This window comes from Pleuronectes platessa, chromosome 15, assembly GCF_947347685.1.
Source record: "Pleuronectes platessa chromosome 15, fPlePla1.1, whole genome shotgun sequence".
NCBI lineage: Eukaryota > Metazoa > Chordata > Actinopteri > Pleuronectiformes > Pleuronectidae > Pleuronectes > Pleuronectes platessa.
This window is the reverse complement of record NC_070640.1, coordinates 112501-117500: the sequence shown is the minus strand read 5'-3', so window position 1 is coordinate 117500 and position 5000 is coordinate 112501. Positions and strand designations below refer to the sequence as shown.

Here is a 5000-nt window from a genome sequence, read left to right as displayed (position 1 = left end):
AGATATAAATGCAAAACAGGAGAGAATGACGATGTGCAATGTGAAATATACTGTAGTGTGTGTTAATGTAACACAATCTAACACTTAAACACACATCCTACAGGATGATCACTGACAAACAGAGGAGTCATTGTTTCACTGTGATAATCTGTTAGAGAAGGAGAAAAGATAAAGAGAGAAACTACAAACATGGAGAACTTTTATCATTGGAACAGAGAGAATGCTTCATTATCTGAGGGAGACAGGATCAGACAGAAGAATTTAATATGATCTGGATAACTGTAATTCACATTCCAACATTAGACCAAAGAAGAAGAGAATCTGTCAAATATCAAGGGTAACGAGAGATACTGTACCGAATGGGAAGAAGAGGAAGTAGGATATTGAAACACACAGTGGGTGGCGGTAATGCATCTTGATGTTGGTTTCCATCTGCTAATAAACCAGACAAGGAAGAAGAAGGACGAAGCGATCTTCAGGTCTTCAGGTCTTCAGGTCCTCAGGTCCCCAGGTCCCCAGGTCCTCAGGTCCTCAGGTCCTCAGGTCCCCAGGTCCCCAGGTCCCCAGGTGGTCCGTTTTCAGGTCATCAGTAACTCTGGTCAGTCCGCTTACATTTCAAGATCAAAGGAAACCATTTGGACCATAGAAGAGAGACGGTTTGAACCTGGAACACCTGTCACTCACCAGAGCCGCGACCCACAGAGCTCAACTCTCAGCCAATCAGACGGTTTCACAGGGGACGTCAGCGAGTGAATGGAACAGTCAAGTTGAAGGAGCCTATGGACAGGAGGTGAAAGGTCAACCAGGAACCTTCATTCAGGAGTTTTAATGTTAACTTTAGTTTAAGGACTACGTTAGAAGTAGATCTGGTTACTACGACAACAAGACAATCTAGCCATGACAGCAGCTGCAGACTTCAAACTTATCAGATCCATAAACGTGTGATTAATAAAGTATCTATCTATCTATCTATCTATCTAAAACTCAACCGGATTTATCTTAACGAAGAAATATGAGCTTTGATTGGTCTGGCGCCTGGAGTTTTTATTTCTGTGTCTTCCTGTTTGCCAGAAGCCTCGGTATGAAGCTGGTTGGAAGCTGGTCGAGTCTGTGAGTCCTGACGGACAGAAGCTCACCTACCTTGACCCCTCCCACCTGCCCTACAATGCTTTCTGGGAAATACCACGAGAAGACATTGTACTAGGTAACACAATATTAAATTTAGATCATTTTCAGATCATTTTCCCTTATAACAATAGAAAAGCTTAAGATTCTAAGAAAATAATATACTGAAGAATTATGGATAAAATTACTTTTTTTATCATGCCAGCTATAGTTTCATGACATTTTATTTAAGGAAGATAATGCTGATTTGGAATATCAAAACTTACAAAAGTTGTAGCTATTCGTTTTTCCAATTGGCTCTGCCCATTAAGTAATACTGTCAGGACTTTGTGATGAATATATCTGCTTTTACAAACTGCTTGAAATAAATATAATAATACTATTAGGTTTGCAAACATTGAATAACTGTTGTTCAAAGGATATTAAAACTACGTGGAAAGTAATAAATCAGTTTCTAGAGGATGGAAGTACTCTCAACAATCCATTTGATATAGCTCAAAAATATTATGAATTGTTTGTCAATATTGGTTATGAACTAGCTAACAAACTCTGTGCTCTGTGAGTCAACCTAACCTGTCGTAGCTGGAACTCTCTCTCAGATTCTTTATGATATTTTTCAAATGTGTGTTTTTATTTTGAAGTTTAGCTCAACTTAAGGAAATGTCCCTGAGCAACTGAAGATTTACTTCAAACCAAATTCACAGATCCACTTTATTAAACCCATCAATCCTCAGATCTTCCTCCTCCCAGATTCCTCATTAGCAGAAGTCAGCTTTCTATTCATCATAGAGGAGCTAAATTATGGGATGGCTTCTTTAAAATGCCACAAAAAATGCTATAAAGACCATTTAACTACAGCTGCTGTTCTTCATGTATTCTTGTCATTGAAGATGTGATTTGTTCTAATTATTTATTTCTATTGCTCAGGAGTCAATGAATGTGAACACACAACACACTCTTACACATACACACATTATTTTATCTTTTATTTTGGACTGATAATAGTGTTCCCTGTTTTTATTAAGTTGTGTGTTGATTTAAATCTGTGGACTCTCGTGGGAAATTGTTATTTTCTGCATGTCAGCTAATGTTGTGAAGTTTTAACTATAGTTCGGTGGGACGTAACACTAGGTCTCTCTCTCTCTCTCTCTCTCTCTCTCTCTCTCTCTCTCTCTCTCTCTCTCCAGGTCAGGTGTTGGGTTCAGGTGCGTTCGGTCGAGTCGTTGAAGGAAAAGTTTCTGATTTGATTGATTCGAATTCTACGACAAAAGCAGCTGTGAAGATGCTCAAGAGTGAGTATCTGTCTCTCTCAACCTGTCTGTCTCTGCCTGACTTGTTCGTTCGTTCACGTGTGTGTGTGTGTGTGTGTGTGTGTGTGTGTGTGTGTGTGTGTGTGTGTGTGTGTGTGTGTGTGTGTTTGTGTGTGTACAGAAAACAGTGGAGCAGTTCAGTCTTTGATGACCGAGATGAAGGTTCTCGTTCATCTCGGTCCTCACATGAACATTGTCAACCCGCTGGGAGCGTGCACGAGAGGAGGTACGCATGTGCACGTTGAATACTTTTATCAAGTGATGGAGGAGGTGAGACAATATTTACCTGTCTGTCTGTTTAGGACCTGTCTATCTGATCACTGAGTTCTGTCGTCATGGAGACTTGGTTAACTTCCTGCAGAGAAACAAACACAACTTCTTGCTGAGTGACCCACACATCAAGAGGTCAACACACACACACGCACACACACACATACACACAAGCACGCACTAGACACACACACCACAAACACACACTCACACATGCACACACACACACACACACACACACACACACCACACACACACATACACACAAGCACGGACTAGACACACACACCACAAACACACACTCACACACACACACACACACACACACACACACATACACACACACACAAAAGCACGCACTAGACAGACACACCACACACACATGCACACATGCACACATGCACACATACATACATAAACACACACGCACACACAAACACACACACACACACATAAGCACGCACCAGACACACACATCATACACACACACACATGCAAACATACATAAACACACACACACATGGAAATGACGTGTCTCTCCCTGCAGTGACAGTGATGGAGGTTATATGGACATGAATAAAGAGAGAGGGAGCGCTCAGGGCGTCGCCATGAACGAGCTGAGCTGCACCGACATCGAACTGGCGCCCGACGAGTCGCCCGACGAGTCACTGTACGCAGCACCAGGTGATGAGACATGACCACAACCTGCTATCTGTCACACACGTAGTTCTACCTTGGTGTGTAGTGTGGGTTCTCTGGGGTCTGTTGATTAACAGGTTTTATAAAGACTGGTTAGGGTTAGGGTTGGATTCTGTTCAGTTGTAATCACAGTTCTTCATGTTTTTTATTCACTTATTTATTTGGGGGGTTGAGATTATTACCGTCACTCGGGGACTATAAATTAATCCCGATTGATAAGCAGCTGCAGGGATATGACTTGTCCTGTTGTTCTCCTTCAGACCAGCAGGAGGCGTCCTCTCTCCTCCTCAATGACTCTCCTCTCCTAAGCCTCAATGACCTCCTGAGCTTCTCTTACCAGATCTCTCAAGCCATGGACTTCCTCTCCACCAGAAACGTATGATCACAATGGTAGACTGTTGCATGTTGTGTCATGTGTTAGCATGTTGTGTAAAGGATCATTCATGCTGATGGACACTCATGGAAATCCTGTTTGTTAACATGTTGTGTGTTAGCGTATTGTGTGATAGTATGTTGTCTCATGGAGTAGTATGTTGTGTTGGGTGTTATTATGTTCTGTCACTGCTTAGCTGGCGTCATTGTGTTTTAGCATGTTTCATATGAACACGCGTTCATTCATGTGTCCCTAAGTGCGTCCACAGAGACCTGGCAGCAAGGAACGTCCTGGTCTGCGAGGGAAAGCTGGTGAAGGTCTGTGACTTTGGTTTGGCACGGAACCCGATGAAGGACCAGGACTACATCGCCAGAGGAAACGTCAGTTCACGTTTTGAATTAACCTCAGTAACCAGCATCGATGAACACCCGCTCACAAAGTTCACTTCCTGTTGTTGTTCAGAGCTTCCTGCCGCTCAAGTGGATGTCTCCAGAGAGCATCTTCCAGAGCATCTACAGCTGCCAGAGTGACGTGTGGTCCTACGGAGTCTTACTGTGGGAGATCTTCTCTCTGGGTAAACCAGTTTGAACCAGTCTGAACTGATCTGAACTGGTCCACATGTAGAACTGCTGATTGGCCAGAGCACAGGAAGTGAATGTTTTAATGTCACTCGCTCAGATCCAAAGTACACGAGCGGCGAAGCTTCAAGTGACCCTGGTTTGTATTTTGTCTCAGGTGAGAGCCCCCCCGACCTCCCCGGGACCCACGAGTTGTCCTCTGCTCTGAAGAGAGGAACCAGGATGAGCCGACCGGAACACGCTCCGCATCACATGTACGACACAACACGCAACACATTACACACAACACACTTTGAAGACTCTCACATTAGTCTGAAGATGTCTGTTGTGTGTGTGTGTTGTCTGTGTTGTGGGTCTTTTGTGTCTGTTGTGTGTGTGTAGCTTCCAGCTGATGACACGTTGCTGGGAGGCGGAGCCTCAGCTTAGACCGTCCTTCTCTTCTCTCATCGTCTCCATTGGAAACTTGTTGTCTGAAGAACACAACAAGGTACAAGCACATTAAGACACACTGTCATCAGTGTATCACACAGCTGATCCAGGACATTCATGTTGTGTTGTTGTTGTGTGTCAGCGTTACATCCGGCTCACAAAGAACTTCCTGAAGGATCCAGCTGTTGTTCGATCAAGACAGAGTCTAATCAGATC

At 43.5% G+C, this 5000-nt stretch overlaps 1 protein-coding gene across 8 annotated transcripts in view; it reads left to right on the top strand.

Moving 5' to 3' along the window:
- The window catches only part of csf1rb (colony stimulating factor 1 receptor, b), a 32375-nt gene that overhangs the window by 7696 nt on the left and 19679 nt on the right, over window positions 1-5000 (top strand). For 7 of the 8 annotated variants that reach the window (XR_008341873.1, XR_008341872.1, XR_008341871.1 and 4 more), the window contains 11 exons: window positions 1072-1204; window positions 2313-2417; window positions 2557-2661; window positions 2738-2840; window positions 3253-3389; window positions 3665-3780; window positions 4035-4157; window positions 4240-4351; window positions 4513-4609; window positions 4737-4842; window positions 4927-5000. The exon at window positions 4927-5000 is cut by the window's right edge and continues 26 nt beyond it. The gene's annotated coding sequence lies outside the window, so the exon portion shown is untranslated. The remainder of the gene's footprint in view (window positions 1-1071; window positions 1205-2312; window positions 2418-2556; window positions 2662-2737; window positions 2841-3252; window positions 3390-3664; window positions 3781-4034; window positions 4158-4239; window positions 4352-4512; window positions 4610-4736; window positions 4843-4926) is intronic. The other variant, XR_008341874.1, reaches the window with a different exon arrangement.